The sequence below is a fragment of the Rhinatrema bivittatum genome, chromosome 3 (genome assembly GCF_901001135.1).
Source record: "Rhinatrema bivittatum chromosome 3, aRhiBiv1.1, whole genome shotgun sequence".
NCBI classification, from domain to species: domain Eukaryota; kingdom Metazoa; phylum Chordata; class Amphibia; order Gymnophiona; family Rhinatrematidae; genus Rhinatrema; species Rhinatrema bivittatum.
Window position 1 is genome coordinate 319,027,864 of NC_042617.1, and position 25,795 is coordinate 319,053,658.

The 25,795-nt window shown below is 46.8% G+C and overlaps 1 protein-coding gene across 4 annotated transcripts in view; it reads left to right on the top strand.

Moving 5' to 3' along the window:
* The window catches only part of FYN (FYN proto-oncogene, Src family tyrosine kinase), a 123,414-nt gene that overhangs the window by 37,296 nt on the left and 60,323 nt on the right, over positions 1-25,795 (top strand). The window lies entirely within an intron of this gene.

The window sequence follows — 25,795 nt, forward strand, 5'->3', positions numbered from 1 at the left end:
GGGGGATTGGCGTGGTCTGTTCTAGGGTGGTGATAGGAGACCAGAAGAGACTCGAATGAGACAGGATACAGTGACCATGGATAAGGGACATTTCGCAAGATAGAAAGTTTAAACGTATTGGTCCAATAGGGTCAAATTCAGGGCGTTCTCCTAGTGTAGAGCAGCTTGTGACTGGTTGTACACGTCAGTGGAAGGGGTGCTAACGTTAACTGAAGCCTAATAACTATAGCCACAGCTGGCAGAGAGACCAGAGGTCAATCACGGCCACCCTTATCTTGAGAACCTTGCAGTGGTGGTAAAGCCAAAGGAAAATAGTAAATCTGCTCCGTACACCCTTCTCTGGACCTGATTTGTAAGGATTTTTCTGCCCAACGGCTGAAACTTTGAAAAACGGGGTCCCCAGCTCCGGTGCCGTGGCGAACGCTTTCCTTCCTGAGCCCAGAGATTCTGCGGGGGATGCCGAACCCTGGCCAGCTGCAGAGCTCTCTCACAGCGAAATACTGGGGCAGGTTTCGGTTTCCATCTGCAGAGAAGAGGTTGGTCACCTGGCTGAGTGGCAGGTGGGCTACAGGGCAGACGTGTGGCTGCGCCATGCAGAATCCTTCTCGCGAGAATACCCCAGGAGACGCCTGTGCCCTGCCTGCACTGAAGCAATAGCCTGCATGGGTCCCTGAAACGTAGCCCTGGCTCTCTGGCAGCAATCCAGAGGACGGCAGGCATACACACACACACACTGCCTGGCTCTTCCCCGGTCTGGAGGTGAACGGTAGTACTCCTGCTAACAGGCCTCAGGCCAGTGGCAGCTTTCCGCTGTATAATGCTTCATTGCTGGTGATCGTTTCTCCTTCCTGGATGCGCTTCATCTTATTTACTGCATTCCCAGCACTTCCTCTGCAAAGTCCGGCTACCTGTAACTTCCCCCAGGTTATTATCCATTCCAGCATACACAGGGTTAATAAAAAGTACTGGACCGTCCCGGATCCAGAAGCAATGTGTACGGTGCCGTTTCCCCACCCTCTCCTGCAGGCCCACCTATCCAGGCGGGTTTTCAGGATTGCCACGATGAATATGCCACGAGATGAATTTGAATACATTGGGTCGCCAATATGTGCAAGCTTCTCTCTTTCACATTCACTGTGGCAGTCCCGAAAACTCAACTGGATAGGTATGCGTTCAGCAGAGGACTAAGAAACACACGGTGCACACAGCAGACAACCCTTTATTTAGCCAAACAGCAGGAGCAAAGTGCCTTCGTGACTACCCCAGACCCCTTGCTAAAGCCCTTGTTAGTGTTGTGAAATGGCATCAGGGCTGTATCGCTTCTCTGTTTGGCTACTTTGGTTGGTGGCCCCCCCGCTTCCCTTGAGTGCCGTGTCATCATGGCATTGCCTGGTGCACACGGGTGGCCTTTGACCCCCGGGGATCCCCACCTGACACATCCTCCCAGATGGACCCAGCCACTCACAGTTGTTGTTTTTTTACCAGCCAGCTGTGCCCTATGTAAGAGCTGCATGGGCCACACCAGAAGCAGGTCATGTGAAAGAGTCAGACGTCTTACTGAAAGGAAGGTAGGCCACACCTACTGCTTCCTCTTTAGATTCAAGGCCTGGGGCTCTGTCACGGAAAGGGATGAGGTTGGTTTTGCCTGACCTGTTCAACATAGCCCCCAGTTGTTTGTCTCTTAGCTCCTTATTACCTCTAGCAGCTTTGAAAATCGATTTGTTGAAGTCTTTTTCTGGCTACTTAGTGAAGATTGGTCTGTAGTTCCCTGGGTCCTTTGAAGGCCGGCAGACAGGCCCTTTTCCAGATCTCTGGGTCCTCTCATGTCCTCCCCGAGTTCTGAGAGATAATTGCTTACACCCGGAACCATACCTTATAAACTAGGGCTGTCACTTGCCACCTGGCTACATCTCATAAGAAACAGGCGTTAGCCCAGTGCAAAACCAACCACTGTGGTGAGCTACAGAGCCAAACAATTCTCTCACTGGCTCACCACAGTGATTGGTTTCACTTTGTGGTTAGTGGTTTTTGAAGGATCATCTCCAAGCTGAACATCCCTAACCTCTTCAGCCTTTCCTCATAAGGGAGCTGTTCCATCCCCTTTATCATTTTGGTCGCTCTTCTCTGTACCTTCTCCATTGCAACTATATCTTTTTTTAGATGCAGCGACCAGAATTGTACACAGTACTCAAGGTATGGTCTCACCATGGAGCGATACAGAGGCATTATGACATTTTCCGTTTTATTCGCCATTCCCTTCCTAATAATTCCTAACATTCTGTTTGCTTTCCACTGGTCCAAGTACAGATCCCTGAGGCACTCCACTGTTTACCTTTTTCCACTGTGAAAACTGACTATTTAATCTTACTCTCTGTTTCCTGTCTTTTAACCTATTTGCATCCACAAAAAGACTGGAAGACTGGGCTCCCAAATGGCAGATGAAATTTAATGTGGATAAGTGCAAGGTGTTGCATATAGGGAAAAATAACCCATGCTATAGTTACACAATCTTAGGTTCCATATCAGGAGATACCACCCAGGAAAGAGATCTAGGTGTCATAGTGGATAATACTTTAAAATCGTCGGCTCAGTGTGCTGCAGCAGTCAAAAAAGCAAACAGAATGTTAGGAATTATTAGGACGGTGATAGTGTTTGAGGTAGTTGTGAGTGGATCCTTGGGCCAATGGCAGATGACCACGCTCCCGGGGGAAGATCCCGAGAGGGACCACCGGTCAGGCTCAGAGTTTGGAGACAGACACACTCTAGTTCTTTTATTAAACAGTATATTGAACCACCAGAGGTGGCAGTAGTGAGCAGAATTGCCCGGCTGGGCTGTAGTCCCTCAGATACTGGAACAGCGATCCTGGATAACTGAGCTGTAGAGAAACTGAATATAGGGAGTAGGCAGGGTATGCAGAGTTCAGGAACAGAACCTTGATGGTAACACTCACACAAAGGTCTCTTAGAAGCAGCCCAGGAGCTGGAATGAAGTAGGTCCTCGAGGAGCGAGTACCAGTTCCAGGCTGCGATCTGAAAAGCAAAAGAGAAACGAGTTCCCCGAGGAGCGGGTACCCTGGGAAGTCCATGGAGGCAGAGAAGCTTAGGTAGAGAAACCCATGTCCTTGCTAACCTTTGCTAACTCGATACGTTAGCGATTTCAGAGACCTTAAATATCCGGTGCGGATGACGTCATCTCAGGGGGACTCTCCTGAGGTTCGCGCCACTGCTGATACTTAGGTCGGGGCCGCACCGCGCGCACGCCCTTAGACTCCATGGAAACATGGCGGTGTGCAGCGTCTAGACAATCCGGGGACGCCGGAGGAGAACGGCAAGAGGATGCCATGGCAGCCAAACTTCCCACAGGCAAAGAGGGAGTCGCCAAACCGGTAAGTGGGCGTAGTGGAGACGTCGGGCAGCGACGGTCCCAACAGAAGGGAATGGTTAATAAAACAGAAAATGTCATAATGCCTCTGTATCGCTCCATGGTGAGACCGCACCTTGAATACAGTGTACAATTCTGGTCGTCGCATCTCAAAAAAGATATAGTTGCGATGGAGAAGGTACAGAGAAGGGCAACCAAAATGATAAAGGGGAATGGAACAGCTCCCCTATGAGGAAAGACTGAAGAGGATAGGGCTGTTCAGCTTGGAGAAGAGACGGCTGAGGGGGATATGATAGAGATCTTTAAGATCATGAGAGGTCTAGAATGGGTAAATGTGAATTGGTTATTTACTCTTTCGGATAATAGAAGGACTAGGGGGCACTCCATGAAGTTAGCAAGTAGCACATTTAAGACTAATCGGAGAAAGTTCATTTTCACTCAAAGCACAATTAAGCTCTGGAATTTGTTGCCAGAGGATGTGGTTAGTGCAGTTAGTGTAGCTGGATTTATTTATTTATTTATTTTGCATTTTTATATACCAACATTCTTGTATCAGATACAAATCATACCGGTTTACATTAAAAACAGAGTATGCAGGAAAATAGGTTTCCTAAGTCAAATACATTGAACATATTTAATAAACAAAGGATTACTAAACACTATGAAAAAGGTTAATTAACAAAGGAAAACTTAAGGGAATTAAAATAAGCGTAGCGTGATGACGTCAGGGGGGGTGGGTCTCTTCATCCCTGAGTTCACAGCATTCTCAGTTTCAGAGCGAAGTGTTTTTTCAATTTTTTTGGTCTTTTTGGTCTCTTTTTCTCTCAGCGATTTCCCCTAAAGGTGCCCGGTACTGGTGGGCCGCCCCTCCGCACCACTGCCTGGTGGAATTTAAAAAAAGGTTTGGATAAGTTCTTGGAGGAGAAGTCCATTAACGGCTATTAATCAAGTTTACTTAGGGAATAGCCACTGCTATTAATTGCATCAGTAGCATGGGATCTTCTTAGTGTTTGGGTAATTGCCAGGTTCTTGTGGCCTGGTTTGGCCTCTGTTGGAAACAGGATGCTGGGCTTGATGGACCCTTGGTCTGACCCAGCATGGCAATTTCTTATGTTCTTATGACTTTTACTTCTCCCGGGGCTGAGCAGTGTAACTCATCACCTCCGAAGATGACCCCCACCCCCCATGGAAGAGGGGGGCTCCACTTCTATCTAGATGTTCTGCGATTTTGTTCTTCAGAATAGTTTCCAGGATTTTTCCCGGCGCTGATCTGCCCTAATCTGCTGTCCTGCTTGAACTTGGGCGACACGAGCCAGGCCCAATTCCTGTTTCTCTTGCTGCAGGGTCTTTCACCGGCTCTGAAGCCCATGAGATGTGCGTAGACTTGCAGTAGTCAAGGGGAGACACTCTGGTAAGCGGGGGCCTTCCCTGGTAATGAGAGTGAGAAGGTCAGGCATGCACTGTCTGGGTCACTCGGATCCCAACACGAGAGCGTGGAAACACCTGTATCGGGCGTTAGAAAGCCGTTCGGGGAAAACACCACCTTCTGCACTTCCTAATCATGTGAGTTTTCCCTTTGCTCTCTGTCGTCCTCCTTCACCTCCCAGCCTGCTTGCGTGGGTGCCCACTGGTTGAAGGCTGGAGGGAGGTCTCCTCTGGAGACGGAAGCCCTCGGTCCTGCCAATTCTGCCAGCAGGGGACGGCGTGGCTGCAGCCGTGACCGTCCCTCTCTCTCCCTGAAGATCGAACGCACCCCCCCCCCCCCCCTTCCGTGAGTAGATCTGAGGCTGGAATCCAGGCACAGGCTTTGGTTGGGGGGTCGGGAGGAAGGACAGAAAAGCTGAAGAAAGCATTTAGTATGTGAAAGAAGGAGCTGCTTAAATCGGGGCTCGGGAGTGGGTCGGAAAATGGCCACATTTTTAGCCCAGAATGGGAAGAGGCCTGTCTGATAGAAGGGATGCTGGCGCCCCCAGAGGCAGGCAGCAGGGCTCCTGGACTCAGGATACCCGGACCCGAAGCAGATATGGAGCCACAGGGGCAGGGCTGTCACAGTGAGACATTTTTCTGGACCCCTGGGTATTTGTGTCTGCTCCGAGCCCTCTTGGCAAGAATACCACAGGGCTTTCCTGCTCTCCGGATTCACCTGCCTCCCGCTTGAATGGCGCCGGATCAGTCAGCATTTCACCAGGACTGCAGCTGATGCAGATGCAGGCCACATTCTTCCGGCAGCCCTGACCAAGACTGAGAAGGCTCTCGGCGCATGCCACGTTTGTGAGAATGGGCAAGCCTGTGATGCTCCGCGGGCTGGAAAGAATTACACAGAGTTTCTGGGTGCATCTGTAAGGGAGCCTGCAGAGGAGAGGCAGGGCTGGGCCTGTGCTGGGAAGCTGCCTCGCTCTCTACGGTTTCTGCATGGAGAGCTGCACTCGCTATGTTCACGTGTGCTTGTGTGCACATTTTTGTGCACACAACTTAATTCAACATTTAACAAGGAGTGTAGTGCACAAAAAAAATGTTCACACAAATGTGACTGAAACTGTGTGCAACAATTAGAGTTGCTCCATGCAAATGCTATGTTAGTCAAGAAGTTAGGACTGTTCAGCTTGGAGAAGAGACGGCTGAGGGGGGATATGATAAAGGTCTTTAAAATCATGAGAGGTCTAGAATGGGTAGATGTAAATCGGTTATTTACTCTTTTCGATAATAGAAGGACTGTAGGGGCACTCCATGAAGGTAGAGTATAGCACATTTAAAACTAATCGGAGAAAGTTCTTTTTCACTCAACGCACAATTAAACTCTGGAATTTGTTGCCAGAGGATGTGGTTAGTTCAATTAGTGTAGCTGGGTTTAAAAAAGGTTTGGATAAATTCTTGGAGGAGAAGTCCATTAATTGCTATTAATCAAGTTGACTTAGAAAGTAGCCACTGCTATTAAGTGCATCAGTAGCATGGGGTCTTCTTAGTGTTTGGGTACTTGCCAGGTTCTTGTGGCCTGGATTGGCCACTGTTGGAAACAGGATGCTGGGCTTGATGGACCCTTGGTCTGACCCAGTATGGCAATTTCTTATGTTCTTATCGCAGGAGCTATTCTCCCCAGCTCAAGGAGATGTCCTGGTCAGAGATGGAGTAAAGTTTCTGGGGTCCTGCACTCAGCATTTGAGTCCATAAAGCACATATATTAGGGTTAGATTGCTTCTTTAAACCCTGGATGCTTTAGCATGTCATCCGTGCTGGTGCAAGATGTTCAGTCACCGTACCTCGTGAGCTTCTCTCTCCGGCGATCTCGGCAATGTATGCATCGTGATGTGTGATGCCTTCACATTGACTGCAGCGCCCGCGGTGTCCTGCCTGCTTACGGCACCCTAGGCAGCCGCCTTGTCACCTAATGCCTCCAGCCAGCCCTGTGTGTCATTAGCTTAGTGTTTTCTTAGTGCGTGAGTAAACCAAGTGTGTGCTGAGGGTTCAGTGCACATTTTTTACTCATCTCTTCTTCCATCTGAGCCTAAGTAGCCTAAGCTCTAAATGCAGCCCTCGTTATGATGATTATTAGGGTCTTCTCATTCAAAAGATGCACTGCTTATCGTCCACATGCTGCTCAGCTCTGAAACCCTGAAATATTCACGCAGCCTGCTCTGCAAGCCTGTGGTATGCATGCAGCCTTCCCTATAAGCATGTCTGTGGTATGTGTGCAGCCAGGAAGGTGTGGAAAACATGAGAAGGGACCTAGCGAAGCTTGAGGAAGAGTCTAGGGACTGGCAGCCAAGATTTAATGCTAAACAATGCAGAGTAATGCATACAGCATGCAAAAACCCAAGGGAGAGATACAGTATTGGGGGCGAAATTCTTCTAAGCACAAAGGAAGAGTGGGATCGGGGGTGACTGTATCTGATGATCTTAAGTTGTCTAAACAGGTGGATAAAGCGATGGTAAAAGTCAGAAAGATGCTTGGCTGCATAGGGATGGGAATGGTCAGCAGAAGAAGGGAGGTGATATTGTCCTTGTATAGGTTCCTGGTGAGACCTCACTTGGAATACTGAGTACAATTCTGGAAGCCACACCTTCAGAAGGATATAAACAGGATGGAGCCGGTCCAGAGGGAGGCTACTAAAAAGGTCAGTGATCTTCGTTCTAAAGCATATGGGGATAGGCTTAAAGATCTAAACATGTACATCCTGCAGGAAAGGCGAGATAGGATAGAGACATTCAAATATCTCCAAGGTTTCCATGCACTGGTGGTGAGCCTTTTTCAATGGTAAGGTCATGGGATGAGGGTGAAAGGTGGTAGCCTCAGGAGTAATCTTAGGAAATATTTCTTTACAGAGAGGGTGGTGGATGTGTGGAACAGCCTCCCAGTGGAAGTGGTGGACATAAAAAACCAGTATCTGAATTCAAGAATGAATGCGATAAGCACAGGAGATCTCCGAGGGAGTGATGGGAATTATAAAGTTAAATTGATTGGCGGGGATGGGCAGACCATCTTTTTCTGCTGTCTCATCTCTATGTGGGTAAGCTTTCTTCCAAACTCATTCATGTTAGGAAAGTGAGCTATTCTCACAAGCGGAATTGGTAGCGTCTGTAAGCACACCTGAACTGGCTCACAGCTTGCATTCTTGCTGTACTTGTAATGTTACACACTGTGGGAACAAGTGGTGAGTCCCACAGGCCTGGAGGCAGAAATCCAGTCTGACTCCAGCCTTTCTTAAAACATGAACTTTATTCCCAGCTTCAATCATATACACAGCAGTAGACTGACTTTACCTTCAGACAGTGTACTCTCTCTACTCTCAGCTCAGTGTTTGGGCAGTTTTAAGCCCAGGAGCTGCCTTCCTCCTGGAGACCTAGGCCTGGTTATCCCCACCTGGATCCCAGCTCTTATTCCCCAGTCTCTGGTTTTGCCCTCTGAGCCCCACCTCCCCCACAGGATCCCGTCCATAGAGCATACACTCCTTAGTGGATTTAAGGTGGACCAGGCAGCTAGCCTGGTCCAGCACAGGTAAATAGGGGGACATTAGGAGCAATGCCTCTTACACACATTATTCTGAGTCCTTTTCCAGGCTTTGTTTGGTTTCTCATGATACTGGTCTCTGACAATTTCATACCTTTCTCTAGCGTAAGTGCAATTTATACAGCTTAGCTTACAGCTAAGAGCAATTTATACAGACAGAAGAGGCACTTCTTCTACTCCAAACTTTATTAACAGAAAAAACAGAGTCTTACTGTGCATAAACTTTAAGATAACAATGATCAGAGCAGTCTGAGCCACAGAAATAAAGATAGGTAAAATGAGAATAATTCTGCAGGGCTTGTCCAGATTGGCTGCTGAATCACCCAGGACAAGGCTGACTGAAAAACACCCAGGAACCTCTGTTCCCAAGTCAGAGGTTAACCCTTTAGAGCCAACTTTACTGAATACAGCAGAAGCAGAGAATGTGCAGGCTGTCCACCAGTTGGCACCATAAAAAAGTAAACAAAGAAACTTTATGCAGAGAAAAAAACATGATCACAGCATTAGCGACAGAAACAGAAAAAGCTGCTGTGAAAACAGGATCACCATGAACAAACAGAAAACATCTGTGGAGACAGGACACTCCTATGTGTGTTTCTGTACTGATCTTTGGTTCTCTACCAGTTCAGATTAAACCAATTCTTGTTTGGGAAGGAAGCATAATAATAGTGTGAGTGGTTCACCCCCCCCCAATATGGGAAACATGAAATGGTGAGCTCCTCTGCTCTGGAACCCTCTCACCACCATTTTACTGTGTGGAAGCTTTTAGTTTCCCTTGCAGGGGCAGCAAGCTGCTAGCTGTTCCCTGTTTTGATTGTGTTGAAGGGGTTTCTCAGAAGTGAGACCTGGGAAGAATATGGACTCAGAGAGCCTCCCTTTATTTGGAGGACCCACTTTTTTTTTTTTTTTTTTTGCTGAGCTGGGAGATTTTCCACCCTCATCTGTTTTTCCCTTTTTGGTGCAATGTCTTTTACGTTACTTGTTCTGGGTTCCCTTCAACTGGGGGCTCAGTCTCCAGAAAAGGAGAGATTCCCTGTCTTCGAAGGAACCTGGGATCATCTGGATCCCGAGGAGAGATGACTTGCAGCCTTCCAGAGGAGAGAGGGTGAGTGAGGAGTGTGAGGCTCCCGTACATTTGCTGAAGATCTTTGAGAGAAGAGGAGTACAAGAAGTGTCCTTCTGGTACTATGGAGAGAACAGGAGAGGTGAAAGAAAAGGGATGGGGAAGCTAGGAGCTGTGTGTGATTGATTGTACACTTAAATCATTAGCTTTATAGGAGGGGAGCGTACAACTGCCCCTTAGCATGGGAAAGAAGAGAAAAGATACATTTCAAGAATTTGCATACATCTATTAAAAAATTAAAAGACTGAAGACGTCACAAATGTATTAAGAAACTTGATTGTAACATCCATACATGAAAAATGCAGCGGTAAAGATCATTTAATCATTGCACATAATTCAGAAACCAAATCAGCTTTCAGTGCGTTTCCAAATACATAAAATACATCAGCACTCATTACTGCTGTATATAAGAATTTTATTCTGGGAAATAAGTACATGCAAGGCGCAGGTCCTAGAAAAAATGTCTTCCCCCCACTCAGGGAATCCTGCAACATCATGGAAAGATATAGAGTAAAATCTATGGGCCGGATTTTAAAAAGGTTACGCGTGTAACCGGTCTTACGCTCGCCGGGTCTATTTTCAAAAGGCCCGGCGACTCGCGTAAAGCCCCATTTGCCACTGTGGCAGAGGATCGCGTGCTGGCAGGCTGCTGGTGCACGCAATCTGCGCCTGCCTCGAGGCAGGCGGAAAAGGTACAATAAGAATTTGGGGGGGGGGGATAGGGGAAGGGGTGAGAAGCTTAGGTTAGGGGGAATGGAAGTTCCCTCACAGGCCACTTCGATTTCAGAGCGGCCTGGAGGGAACGGGGGAAGGCAGCGCGGCTCGGCGCACACAAGGGGGTGCACAAGGGCCTCTGGGACCTTATATCCAGGACTTCCAGCCCAGGGGTTACATTAGAACAGAAGCCTTGCCATACTGGATCAGACCAAAGGTCCATCAGGCCCAGTATCCTGTTTCTAACAGTGGCCAATCCAGGTCACAGGTACCTGGCAGGATCCCAAGGGGTTGATAGATTCCAAGCTGCTTATCCCAAGAATAAGCAGGAGATTTCTGCAACTCCACCTTAATAGTGGTTAATGGACCTTTCCTCCAGGAACTCTTCCAAACCTTTTTTTAAACACAGCTATAAAATAGTTTTCACCACATCCTCTGGCAACAAATTCCAGAGCTTAATTTTTCATTGAGTAAAAAAATATTTTCTCTTATTAGTTTTAAATGTATTACCTAGTAACCTCATTGTGTGTACCCTAGTCCTAGTATTACTGGAAAGAGTAAATAACTGATTCGCATTTATCCATTCCACGCCACTCATTATTTGATAGACCTGTATGATATCTCCCCTCCGCCATCTCATCTCCAGGCTGAAGAGTCCCAAACTCTTTAGCCTTTCCTCATAGGGGAATCGCTCCATCCCCTTCTCATTGTGGTTCTGTTTTCCTCATCTGAGCTGTACTGAGCATTGGTAGATGTCCCGTGTGTGTTTCTATGCTGATCCTGTGATTCTTTCCCATATCCGGGCATCCTCTGCTCCTGTTCATACAGTATTAGTTCTTGCCTGTCCTTGTGTGGGAACACATTTTCCTGTTTGCGGTAATTTGAATATTCTGAGCCCTCGTGCACTGAGACGCACTTGATCACAGAGGTGTGCAGCATAGTTGCTCTGAATACTTTTCTTCATGTCTATATACATACATCACAAAGTCAGGCATGTCTGGAGGTGCCCTCCCCAAAAACAATGATTATGTCCAGCAACAGGAAGAAAATCTTTGCTGGATCAGCTCTGACCTTATGGAATTCCTCACCTCCTGTCATCAGGTTCGCCTCAAATCTGCTGTCTGTCTTTCAGGAAACTGGTGAAAGCATTCTGCCCAGTCAATGACACAAACTCTGTATGGAGCCCTTTAGACAATGCACTATCCTCAGAGTGCACTATACTACCTGTGCCTACTCAACGTCTTTACACTACTTAGACCCGAACCGCACCGCAATTTACCACCTTGGGACAAGAACAGGAGATCTCTGAGGGCCTGAACTGAGGCCTGCTGTGGATGGGCACACAAGTTTGCAGTCTGCTCTTCTCTGCCATCTTGGCCGGGCTATGTTATTTAACTACTATAGCAAATAATAAGGCACATGTGCTTGCATCGTTACTGCTGTATTCTAAGACCTCTCTACCTGAGGCAGGCTTTGAACTTCCTGACTGGAAGAGCAAGTCAGAAAGAAACAATGATTATGGTGTCCCTTCAGGATAGCAGCTGAGAGAGGATGTCCTTTACTGACGGGACTGCTTTCTTTAAGAGATATCAGATCTTTTCCTCCTTTGAGAAACTATTCTGATTGGTTTAATTTCTTATTTCCTATGTCGAAGGTAATCCGCTTTTGCCATTAATATCTAGGCTTAAGCATGGTTCCTTCAGCTCTTTGTGTGTCTCCAGTTGATTTTTGTCGACTTCTTTCCTATAAATGTATTTATTTATTTATGTGTTTTTATATATTCCGCTGTTGGATCTGGCATATCACAACGGTTTACATTACAACAGTATTCAATAAGAGTTAGGATTCTTATTTTACATTGCAACTTTGTATCATCTGTAACAATATAATTTAGGTAATAAGTAGTAGCAACGGCATGGCTTAGAATCAGGCAAGGAAAACGAGTAACTGGTAACAAGTGATAGTACGAAGTAATAGCAGCAACAACATGGTTTAGATTCATACAAGATTAACAAGAATTTTAACAGTATACAGATTGATATAGGGTAGTATTTACACATTTTATAGTTAGATTCAATGGATAGAATATACTCAGTGGGCAACATTGGGGGTTATGAAGGATTATTACGATGATTGGTAGTCGATTTAATAAAGAGTTAGGGGGGTGAGGAGAGGCATTGTCTAAGCCAGCGTTGTGGAGTGCAGCTTGTGGTGGAAGGAGGAATGAGGGAGGAGGGGAGTTGGTGGAATGGATGGGGGGGGAGGTTGAAAAGAGGTCAGGAGGGGGGTTGTTTTTGAAGAGTGACTGGAAGAAAGGAGTTAGGTAGCTGACAGGAAAGTTTTTTTTAAAAAGCCATGTTTTGACGTTTTTTTTGGGTTTTTTTTGAAGGAATGTGTTGTGGGATCCGAGCAGCGGCAGGTGTGTCGCGTGCTACCGGTCTCCTGCTGCTCTTCCCTCCTCTTCCTTCACCAAGCAAGAGAAGGACGATCTTCCACTGCTGCCGTTGCCGCCCGGGCTATCAGCACGTTCAAGCCCGGATGGGAACGGCAGCAGTGTTAGTGGAGGCTGGCAACTGCGGCTGGGCCTTTTCTTCTTCCCGCACCTGCCCCCACCCTGGCCCGGAACAGGAAGTGATGTGCAGTGGGGTGCGCGGGAAGAAAGAGCCATGCTGCACGAAAAAGTAGCAGTGGCAGCAGCAGCCCCTAGCAGTAGTGTGGGCCCGGAGCAAAATCAGAAGCAGCCAGAAATCAGCACAGGAGACAGCAGAATTAGCCTCCCGTGGCCGATAGGATTCTTCTTTCTTGGCCTGCAGGGGCTGGAGGAGGAGACTGCTGCATCTACTACCGTATTTGTGCTGGGGGGGGGGGGGGGGGGGCAGGAAGTGAGAGAGAGCCAATCAGCCAGCCTGTCTGTAAGTGAGAGAATGTATGTGTGATTGAGAGTGTTTGTGTAACTGTGATTGAGAGCCTGTGTGTGTGTAAGTGAGAGCATTTGATTGAGATCATGTATGTAAGTGTGTGAGAGAGAGCATGTGTGTGATTAAGAGAAACTGGTCAGAGAAGTAATGTGTGTGTATATAGGAGAGACAATAAAAGTGATTGGTCAGGGAGATGACTGGCGTGTGTGTGTGTAAGAGAAAAACTGGTCAGGAGATGATTGGTGTGTATGTGTGTGTGAGAGAAAGTGATTATGGGAATGAGAAGCCTGTGCATGTGGAGAGAGCTAGCATAGGAGTGGGAAGCCTGTGTGTCTGTGTGTGACACAGCATGGGAGTGAGAAGCCTGTATATGTAAGATAGAACTTGGGAGTGGGAAGCCTGTGTGTGTGTGTGTGCATGAGAGAGAGACTGTTCGGGAAGGTGACTGGTGTGTGTGTGTGTGTAAGAGAAAGACTGGTCAGGAGAAGACTGGTATGTGAAAGACAGAAACATATGTGAGAGTGACTGGTATGTGTGTGTGAGAGAGAAAGAAAGTGATTATGGGAATGAAAAGCCTGTGCATGTGGCGAGAGCTGGCATAGGAGTGAGAAACCTGGGTGTGTGTGAGACACAGCATGGGAGTGAGAAGCCTGTATATTTAAGATAGAACATGGAAGTGGGAAGTGTGTGTGTGTGTGTGTGTGTGTGTGTGTGCACGCATATGAGAGAGAGACTGTTCGGGAAGGTGACTGGTATGTGTGTAAGAGAAAGACTGGTCGGGAGATGATTGGTGTGTGAAAGATAGAAACTGGTCATGGGGGTGTAACTGGTATGTGTGTTTGTGAGAGACAGAGAGACTGGTCATGGGCCCTAAGGAAGAGGACCATGAGTACAGAGCTTCAGCCACTACTGCTTCTGGTGTGTGCTACTGGCCTGCATGGAAGAGGAGTAGGAGAGCTACTGGAGGGGGTTAGTAAAGGTGGCTTTTTAAGTTTATTTTTCTTGATTGTCTGCCATTTTAATTACTGAATATTATGTGATGTGTCTGCTGTTTTGAAATATTTTATTGGTGTTTGGAGAATTTTAAATAATTTTTATGAGTTTTTAATTGTTGGATATTATTCTGTTTATAGTTGTTGTGAAACATTTATTCTGCTTATTAGTATAGTTATACAGTTATTTCTGTGTTGAGAGCTATAGCTGCTTGGCTAGTTCTGTTTTCCTAATAGGAGGTGTATTGGTGTTTAGGGCCTGATTTAATATTTGTAGTGTTGCCTTTTCATAGGTAGGGTTGTTACTGTTTGAGTGCATTCCATAATACAGGTGTAACTGTGTGCGGATTAGTTTATGTGCATTACTGCAGATCCTGGGAGTATGCTAGGTCAGTTCTGTGTATGTGACCGAGGTGAGGTATTTTACTAACATGTAAGCAATTGTATCAGTCTTATTTGTTGTATTTTCTCAAGAGAACATGTATTGGTGATAAACTGCTGTCCTTTCATAAGTAAGGCTATTGAGCCTTGTACTAGGAGTTTGTGTTGCTGTTACTGAGATGACACTAGAACCAGAATATATTTTTTGTAAATTGAGTTGTACGGGGAATGTCATAATTCTGCTTTACATCCATAATTGTGGGTCAGCGGGGTTCCTGTGGATGCAAACTGTACTTTTACATTTAGCCCTATGATGGTCATTGGTTCAGTGTGTCACACATGTGAGAACCATCTGTCAGGTGTGTCCCGAAAAAAAAAAAGGTTGAGAACCACTGCCTTAGAACACCAATATACATCCTACTGAGAGGAACAAATTGGGAAACAGGGCAAACTGAACTGCTGCAGATCTCTTACAGAAAATACACGATAGCTGTATAATTCATCTACGTCATCAATCCAAAAATCAGGCAGACTAGATCATAGACCAGACATAGAAATATGCAAAGAGAAACTAAACTGGAAACCCCAAGGAGTCAGACTCGGCATGCAGTGCAACACTGGAGAAAGAGAAACATAAATACATTCCCTCCTGAGCCGTGCACAACACAAAGAGATCAGAGCTGCGCATTTCCCAGAGCTGAGAGAGAAAATTCAAGACTTCCCACAAAAAAACAGCAGGAAACACTCCTTACAATCCCAGGGGAAAGAGGAGAAAAATCTGGGGTATCCAGAGATGAACGAGCAGGGACAATCCGAACCGGCACCAGAACCTGAGACCTGTCCCTGATGCTGCACTTTCTGTAACCGTTACCTCGACTTATTACCAGTTTGTAATATTTTCCCATCCTTTTCTGTTAATCAGTCTGTATATTACTGTGGCAACACGTGTACAATTGGCCTGAATCAGTCGGTGCTCTCATCAGCGGCTTGTCAGCCACTCTGGTCCCCTCAGGGACTGACTCATCTGGAATCATGGCAGAACGATTAGCGAAGGATTTGCAACTGGAGGGGTGACCTCCGCTCCTTCTGCCTCTGGACCCTCTAAGTCTGATTTCGGGTTACCGTGGCAGCAACATTAGCTCCACTGACAAGGCTAATGTTCACTAGACCCATGTTGGTTCCATTACAGCACTGGTACTGGCATATTCTTCATTATTCCCAGTGCAGGTATACATGGGCAATAGGTACAGTGTCTGGGGTGCCATTAGCCAGAGCCACAGTGGCACTGCACCCAGGATGAATAGCACCCTCATGCTTCATCCACTCAGTTACCTGGATCTGATTCACAGTTACTGGGGTGCTGTAATAAGAGCATGCCATACTGGGTCAAACCAAGGGTCCATCAAGCCCAGCATCCTGTTTCCCACAGTGACCAATCCAGGCTATAAGTGCCTGGCACGTACCCAAAAACTAAGTCTATTCCATGTTACCGTTGCTAGTAATAGCAGTGGCTATTTTCTAACAGGCTGATACAGTACAGTGCGCTCCAACGGAGCGCACTGTTAACCTGCCCTTGGACGCACGTTTTCCCTTACCCCTTATTCAGTAAGGGGAGGAAAACGCGCGTCCAACCCGCGGCACCTAATAGCGCCCTCAACATGCAAATGCGTGTTGATGGCCCTATTAGGTATGCCTGCGTGATACAGTAAGTAAAATGTGCAGCCAAGCCGCACATTTTACTTTAAGAAATTAGCGCCTACCCAAAGGTAGGCACTAGTTTCTGCCGGCACCGGGAAAGTGCACAGAAAAGCAGTAAAAACTGCTTTTCTGTGCACCCTCCAACTTAATATCATGGCGATATTAAGTCGGAGGTCCCGAAGTGTAAAAAAAGTTAAAAAAAAAAAAAAAAAAAGAAAAAGAAAAAAAAATGTAAAATGGGCCGGCGGCTGTCGGGCCGAGAACCAGATGCTCAATTATGCCAGCTTCCGGTTTCTGAGCCCGTGGCTGTCAGCGGGCTCGAGAACCGACGCTGGCAAAATTGAACATCGGCTGTCAAACCCGCTGACAGCCGCCGCTCCGGGTCAAAAGGAGATGCTAGGGACACGCTAGTGTCCCTAGCGCCTGTTTCTACCGTGCCACCTAATTTGCATACTGAATCGCACGCGCCGGGAGAACAGGCGTTTGTCCGCTCTCCCGCAGACTTTACTGAATCGGCCTGTAAGTCAGCTTGATTAATAACAGGTAATGACCTTCTCCTCCAAGAACTTATCTAAACCTTCTTTAAACCCAGCTACACTAACTGCACTAACCACATCCTCTGGAAACAAATTCCAGAGTTTAATTGTGCGTTGAGAGAAAAAGAACTTTCTCCGATTAGTTTTAAATGTGTCACACGCTAACTTCATGGAGTGCCCCCTAGTCTATTATCCGAAAGAGTATATAATCGATTCACATATACCCGTTCTAGACCTCTCATGATTTTAAACACCTCTATCATATCCCCCCTCAGCCGTCTCTTCTCCAAGCTGTTAGAGTAATAGATTGGATTAGAAGCCAAAAGGTAGTCCAATTTTGAGCTTTATTTGAATGGAGATGCGATCATATATATGTACCCGACTCAGGCCGAGTTTCGCCCTACGTAGGGGCTGCCTTAGGGGCTGTATATAGTTAGTCTTAATGTATATGAGTATACTCTCATAACCTTTATCCACATGTTTATTAACTCCTTCAAAAAAATGAAGCAGATTTGTGAGGCAAGATTTGCCTTGGGTAAAGCCATGCTGACTTTGTTCCATTAAACCATGTCTTTCTATATGTTCTATGATTTTGATCTTTAGAACACTTTCCACTATTTTTCCTGGCACTGAAGTCAGGCTAACCGTTCTGTAGTTTCCCAGATCACCCTTGGAGCCCTTTTAAAGTTTTTGTTTTGAAAGTTTAGCACTAGAACCGTGGATTTGCTTATTGTCCCCCTTCCTATCATTAATTCAAATTTGATCATATTGTGATCACTATTGCCAAGTGGCCCCACCACCGTTACCTCTATCACTAAATCCTGTGCTTCACTGAGAATTAGATCTAAAATTGCTCCCTCTCTCCTCGGTTCCTGAACCAATTGCTCCTTAAAACTGTCTTTTATTCCATCCAGGAAATTTAACTCTCTAGCATGTCCTGATGATACATTTACCCAGTCAAAATTGGGGTAATTGAAATCTCCCATTATTACTGCACTACCAATTTGGTTAACTTCCTTAATTTCTCTTAGCATTTCACCATCCATCTCACAGTTTTGTGGAGGTTCAACCACTTCGTCGCTTGATGGGCTGTAAGAAAATCAAAGTACTGTAGATAAAGGGCCGGATTTTAAAACCTATGCGCGCGGAATACATTTGTGCGCGCTATCTGGCGCGCACAAATGTACACCCGATTTTATAACATGCATGCGCAGCCGCGAGCGGGGATAAGCAGGGATAAGCAGTGGATTTCCCCAGATCCACCTTATTTATTTATTTATCTTCATTTGTTAATCGCTTTAAAAATAAAAATTGCCCAAAGCAATTAATAATGGTTTATGGACTTTTCTTTCAGAATCTTGTCCAAAACTGTTTTTAAATGCAGCTGCACTAATAGCTTTCACCACCTCCTCCAAAAACAAATTCCAAAGCTTAATTGTGCTGAGTAAAAAAAAAATTTTTCTTATTAAATAGTAACATAGTAATGATGGCAGAAAAAGACCAAATGGTCCATCCAGACTGCCCAACAAGTTTCTTATGGTAGTAACTGCCGCTCCCTGCAGGTTATCCCCATGTTTCAGTTAAGGGCAGTAACTGCCACTCCATGCACGTTACCCCCATAGCTTATGGTAAGGATAGTAACTGCCACTCTGTGCAGGTTACCCCATGCTTTCTGTTAAGAGTAGTAACTGCTGCTCCATTTATTTTATTTATTTATTTATTTATCTATTTAAAGTTTTTTATATACTGATATTCGTTTGCACATCATATCGGTTTACACCGAACGGTTGAAACAAAATAAGAGAAATACATGTAACTGGTAGAGCTATAAACAAGAGTCGGTAGAATAAAAATAGGTAACAACATTAAAATAAGTCAACAGGGGTGTATTATTTACAAATTCACAAGAGGCAGGTTGCAAAAGGTGAGGCATGTGCAGGTTACCCCCATGTTTCTTTTAAGGGCAGTAACTGCTGCTCCATGCAATCACCCCCATGTTTCTGTTAAAGGCAATAACTGCCACTCTGTACAAGTTACCCCCATAGCTTATGGTAAGGATAATAACTGCCGCTCCGTGCAGGTTACCCCCATAGCTTATGGTAAGGGTAGTAACTGCCGCTCCGTGCAGGTTACCCCCTTAGCTTATGGTAAGGGTAGTAACTGCCGCTCCGTGCAGGTTACCTCTCATGCACCCTTTTCTTAATTTCCAGTTCTAGGCTTTAGAGAGCTGAAGTGTTTAGCCCATGCTTTTTTTAATTCATTTCTTTCTTCACCACCTCCTCCGGAAGGGCATTCCAGGCATCCATCACCTTCTCCTTGAAGAAATATTTCCTTAAGTTGGTTCCATGTCGTCCCACTTGGAGTTTCATATTGTGACCCCCCCTGGTTCTATATTGCCTTTCAAAAATTATCAAAGTAGAGGGAAGATAGATTAGGAAGTTCAGGCTGCCGTTACACTCTCATGAAAGCCTATGGCTGCCTTTGCCTAATAATGTCAGCTAATTAGCTGCTGGCGCTGGCCTGCACACCAATGGAACTCAGCCTGAGCTTTGTCAGCTGCTTACACTGGACAGTATCTGGGACCGTAAAGAAGTGATTTGTACTGCTGACATGAGCAGTTGCGAGCCGATAAGTCCCACATGAGCAGCCCGAGAATCTCGTTTTCACAAAGCAGCTGTTGTCACAGAGGAAATGCTGCAAAGTATTCCAGCACACGGTCTGATGCTGTGCTCTGGCAGGCCGCCCTAACCTTATTATTGTCAGCTGTGGTGAATGACTGCCTGCCCGCACTCCGCTCCCCCCTGCTGGGGATGGGCGGGCACTGAGGGGTTTGTGCGCTGCTCGATGGAGCTGGAAACCTTCTCACGGGCTATTCAGCAGGACCGGTCTCCTGCTGGGTAAACTCAGCTAAAGTTATGCGGGTAATCTGTAAAGCTAACCGGCTCTCTAAGAACATAACCGCTTAGGTTTAAGGTTATCTGGGTTTCTGTCGTCAAAATACAGCCGGGTAAGTAAGTACTGTAAAAGCAGGGAGGGAAAAAATGCTTCCCAGCCACAAAAGCCTTCCTCCTGCTCCCCAAAAGGATTACCATATCGGGCTCTATCAGCTGAGGAGCCCCCCCACCCAATGAATGCACAAAACCCATGTCGGCCGCAAGCCTGCTAACCCCGAGGCTCCCACCTACCCGGCACCCCCACAGCCAGCAGGAGCGCCAGATCAACACAACATCTCCCTGGGAGTGGTACAAGCGGAGGTTTTGGGGGGGGGTGTGTGTGCATGTGGGGGCTAGAAGGGGCGGGAATTGGAGGGATGTGAGGAGGTTCTTTGGGCCAGTATGGGCTGCAGCTTACGGTAATTCTTTGGTGGGGGGAGAGACCCCTCGGGTGCTATAACCTAACATCATCATCTTGACAGATTTTGGGAGGGGGATGGGGGATTGGTCCTGCTGGCCTGGAAGGATTTTGCATTCGTTGCGGTGCTGAACTAGACAAACCCCTTTGAATATGGGCCTCATAGTAAATGATAGCAGATAAAACCCCAAATGGCCCATCGAGCCTGCAGGGCTGACGTTCGTGCGCTTGGCTGGATGCGAATACCAGTTCCCCCACATGCAGCCCCACACCGGCTCCCTGACTGCCCACCCTTCTCATAGCTCTCCATGCCCAAAATCTGTCACAGGGATGGCAACCGCAATCTCTGCTGGAGGGCCCTTTCCCCGTCATCACATTTGCAGATGACACAAAATTATCCAAAGCTGTTAAAACAGCAGCGGATTGCGAGGAACTGCAGAAGGAGCTTGGGAGGCTGGGCAAGTGATTGCCAGATGAAGTTTAATGTAGAAAAGTGCAAACTGATGGACATAGGGAAAAGCTGGGTTCTGTATTTGGGAATCACCACTCAGGAAAAGGATCTAGGTGTCATTGTTGAAAACACATTGAAATCTTCTGCTCAGGGTGCAGCAGCAACAGCCAAGAATGGAAATAAAATGCTAGGGATTATTAGGAAAGGAATGGAGAATAAAAGAGACAATATCATCATGCCTCTGCATTGCTCCATGGTGTGACCTTATCTCGAGTTCTGGGTGCAGTTCTGGTCACCACATCTGAAGAAAGATATAGCTGAATTACAAAAGGTACAGAGAAGGGCAACCAAGATGATAAAGTGGATGGCACGATTCTCCTATGAGAAAAGGCTAAAGAGGTTAGGACTCTTCAATTTGGAGAAGAGAGGGCTGAGGGGAGATATGATAGAGGTCTATAAAACAATGAGTGAGGTGGATCAGGTAATTAGGGATCATTATTTATCCTTTCAGATAATCCTAGGACTAGAGGCCCCTCCATGAAACTAACAGGATTTCACTCAGTGCACAATCAAGCCCTGGAGTTAGTTACTGGAAGTTGCAGGTAATTTCAGTTAACGTAGCAAGGAGTAAAAGGAGTTTTGACAGGTTCTTGGAGGGGTCATCCATAAACAATTATTAACCCGGTAGACTTGGGAAAGCCAACGATTTATCTATGGAAGTGCACAGCTGTGTGCAAATGTTTAGGCGCCCTGCTCAAACTCTATGATTCAACAAATATCTTAGTGAAGAGAAGCTGATGCAACCTCTGCATGGTACAAACGTAAACAGAAACAGCAAAACAACTTTCCCAGTGAGTAATCACTGAAATCACACAAAAAAATTAATGGTAAATAAATTACATAGCAACATAACATAGCAGGAAAAGACTGAATGGTCCATCCAATCTGCCCAGTAAGCGTCTAATGGTACTAACTGCCGCTCCATGCAGGTTACCCCCATTTTTCTGTTATGGGTAATAACTGCCTCTCCATGCAGGTTACCCCCTTATTTCTGTTAAGGTTAGTAAGTGCTGCTCTGTCCATGTTGTCCCCATGTTTCTGTTAAGGATAGTAACTGATGCTCCTTGCAGTTTATCCCCATGTTTCTGTTAAGAGTACTAACTGCTGCTCTGTGCAGGTTACCCCCATGTTTCTGTTAGGGATAAACTGCCCGGAGCAGCAGTTACTATCCTTATGTGTCTGTTAAGGGCAGTAACTGCCGCTCCGTGCAGGTTATCCCCATGTTTCTGTTAAGGGTAGTAACTGCCGCTCCGTGCAGGTTACCCCCATGTTTCTGTTAAGGGCAGTAACTGCCGCTCCGTGCAGGTTATCCCCATGTTTCTGTTAAGGGCAGTAACTGCCGCTCCGTGCAGGTTATCCCCATGTTTCTGTTAAGGGCAGTAACTGCCGCTCCGTGCAGGTTACCCCCATGTTTCTGTTAAGGGCAGTAACTGCCGCTCCGTGCAGGTTATCCCCATGTTTCTGTTAAGGGCAGTAACTGCCGCTCCGTGCAGGTTATCCCCATGTTTCTGTTAAGGGTAGTAACTGCCGCTCCGTGCAGGTTATCCCCATGTTTCTGTTAAGGATAGTAACTGATGCTCCTTGCAGTTTATCCCCATGTTTCTGTTAAGAGTACTAACTGCTGCTCTGTGCAGGTTACCCCCATGTTTCTGTTAGGGATAAACTGCCCGGAGCAGCAGTTACTATCCTTATGTGTCTGTTAAGGGCAGTAACTGCCGCTCCGTGCAGGTTATCCCCATGTTTCTGTTAAGGGTAGTAACTGCCGCTCCGTGCAGGTTACCCCCATGTTTCTGTTAAGGGCAGTAACTGCCGCTCCGTGCAGGTTATCCCCATGTTTCTGTTAAGGGCAGTAACTGCCGCTCCGTGCAGGTTATCCCCATGTTTCTGTTAAGGGCAGTAACTGCCGCTCCGTGCAGGTTACCCCCATGTTTCTGTTAAGGGCAGTTACTGCCGCTCCGTGCAGGTTATCCCCATGTTTCTGTTAAGGGCAGTAACTGCCGCTCCGTGCAGGTTATCCCCATGTTTCTGTTAAGGGTAGTAACTGCCGCTCCGTGCAGGTTATCCCCATGTTTCTGTTAAGGGTAGTAACTGCCGCTCCGTGCAGGTTATCCCCATGTTTCTGTTAAGGGCAGTAACTGCCGCTCCGTGCAGGTTATCCCCATGTTTCTGTTAAGGGCAGTAACTGCCGCTCCGTGCAGGTTATCCCCATGTTTCTGTTAAGGGTAGTAACTGCCGCTCCTTGCAGGTTATCCCCATGTTTCTGTTAAGGGTAGTAACTGCCGCTCTGTGCAGGTTACCCCCATGTTTCTGTTAAGGGCAGTAACTGCCGCTCCGTGCAGGTTATCCCCATGTTTCTGTTAAGGGCAGTAACTGCCGCTCCGTGCAGGTTACCCCCATGTTTCTGTTAAGGGCAGTAACTGCCGCTCCGTGCAGGTTATCCCCATGTTTCTGTTAAGGGCAGTAACTGCCGCTCCGTGCAGGTTATCCCCATGTTTCTGTTAAGGGTAGTAACTGCCGCTCCGTGCAGGTTATCCCCATGTTTCTGTTAAGGGTAGTAACTGCCGCTCAGTGCAGGTTATCCCCATGTTTCTGTTAAGGGCAGTAACTGCCGCTCCGTGCAGGTTATCCCCATGTTTCTGTTAAGGGCAGTAACTGCCGCTCCGTGCAGGTTATCCCCATGTTTCTGTTAAGGGTAGTAACTGCCGCTCCTTGCAGGTTATCCCCATGTTTCTGTTAAGGGTAGTAACTGCCGCTCTGTGCAGGTTACCCCCATGTTTCTGTTAAGGGCAGTAACTGCCGCTCCGTGCAGGTTATCCCCATGTTTCTGTTAAGGGCAGTAACTGCCGCTCCGTGCAGGTTATCCCCATGTTTCTGTTAAGGGCAGTAACTGCCGCTCCGTGCAGGTTATCCCCATGTTTCTGTTAAGGGTAGTAACTGCCGCTCCTTGCAGGTTATCCCCATGTTTATGTTAAGGGTAGTAACTGCCGCTCCGTGCAGGTTACCCCCATGTTTCTGTTAAGGGTAGTAACTGCCGCTCCGTGCAGGTTATCCCCATGTTTCTGTTAAGGGCAGTAACTGCCGCTCCGTGCAGGTTATCCCCATGTTTCTGTTAAGGGTAGTAACTGCCGCTCCGTGCAGGTTACCCCCATGTTTATGTTAAGGGTAGTAACTGCCGCTCCGTGCAGGTTACCCCCATGTTTCTGTTAAGGGTAGTAACTGTCGCTCCGTGCAGGTTATCTCCATGTTTCTGTTAAGGGCAGTAACTGCCGCTCCGTGCAGGTTATCCCCATGTTTCTGTTAAGGGTAGTAACTGCCGCTCCGTGCAGGTTACCTCCATGTTTCTGTTAAGGGCAGTAACTGCTGCTCCGTGCATTATCCCCAAACTTTATGATAACCCATAAAAATTATTGCTAGTAACATTTTTCATGAGTGAGGAGCCTTCTTGAAAATTCAGACAATGTGGCTTGACGTGTAATGCTTATGGACTTGGCCTTAGAAGCAGACCTGCCCCTTTTCCTTTATGTCTGCGCATCAGTACCCCAGACCGTAGAAGTCAGGGCCTGAGATGGATGTCGCTGAATCCAATTCCCCTTTTTCCCCTCCCGCTGTCAAAGCAACGTGTGATGTTGTAGTTGCGTGAAAAGCATCAAGGCTAATTGGTTAAGAGTAGTAATCCCATACTTTTGTTAAGAGTAGTAACTGCTACCCCATGTAGGTTACCCCCATGCTTCTCATTTCCCTTGTCAATGATCTTTCAGGACTCATTTAAACAGATACTGAATCTCCAATGAAGACCCCTTGTCTAAATTCCAACAGTGTTTATTCCAACAAGTAATCAAACCATACAACTTACTGCTTGCATCTTTCTGTGTATTTAGAGAGTAGGTGCATCCCATGGGGTGAGATGCTGGGACAAATCAGCAGGATCAGGCTGGGGGTGTTAAAATTAAAGTTTACTGATTTGATAATAATTAAATAAAAGTCCGTCTGTCCATAAATAGTGCACTTCCATCTGACGGTTGATACGTGAACGATTCTCTCTGTGGGTAGGTTTCCTTTGTTTCAGATGTCTGGGTAGAGCTGCCATGGTGATTTTACTTGGCAAAGCTCAGCCAGCGGCTAAATGGGAATCTTATTGGAGGGGTCCCCACTTCCTACCTTAATCCCTCTCTCTTTTCTGGACACCCAGCCCGTCCTGGTCCCATGGCTGGGGATCCGGATGGAGTCTCCCGGTATTTCTCTTTCATCCTAACTTGTTGTTTCTGGGGACTTTTCTTAGGGGAAAGTCGAAAGGGATCTGCATCCCAGTGGAGAGAAGGGGAATCCAAAAAACCCCCCTGTACAGCAAATGTCAAAAACTACTTGTAAAGTCAAAGCTGGATGCACCTTCAGCGCTCACTGTCTCTTGCAGCAGGATCTGTCACCGGTGCTTGTCCCCCTAAGGTGTAGAGTAGACTCACAGGTGTTCGGTCCTCTCTGTAACTTGGTGTGAGGAGGGCCCTCTGGCGGGGAGGGCATGGTGAGTTATCACTTATGACAGAAACTCCCGCGTGAAGGCGGGAGGCCTCACCAGAGTGTACACTGCTGCAAGGCTTCCTAAAACTGATCCCAAAGAGCTCTACAGTGGCTAGGCACCCAGTCCAGACACCCCCACCCCAACGATATTACATTTCTCTGTCTACAGGGACATAGTGACAACTAATGGCCAACCCGGAAGGGGTGCCACACACAAAAGATGGGTCACAAGCTGCAGCATAAAACTTTTTTGAGAGGCAGGATGTACAAAAGTTGTCAAAGGTAACATCAGAGGCCGAAAAAGTACAATTTCCATGAGCTGTGTGACCTGTAAATGTCATAGGTTCACTAATGGCCATTGACGGGAACCTTGAAGGAGCTAGCTTGTCCCGCAAATACAGCATCTTTCTGCAATATTTAACACAAATTTACTGTTTATTTGCTGAATTTAACAGACTGAAAAGAATAAAATAGTGAATATGGCACATGCAAAGGTTTCAGTCAGTGCTTTGTAAGAGCCCCCAAATGTTTCCCCTAGCCAGCGTCTAGTGGCGGGAGGGTCCGCAGCAGCCTTGCTAAGCCTGAGGGTGCTGGATAGGTATGGGAACTTATCTATCCACCTATCCAGAACCAACAATGAAGAACACCAGATGTGATCCCGATGATGCC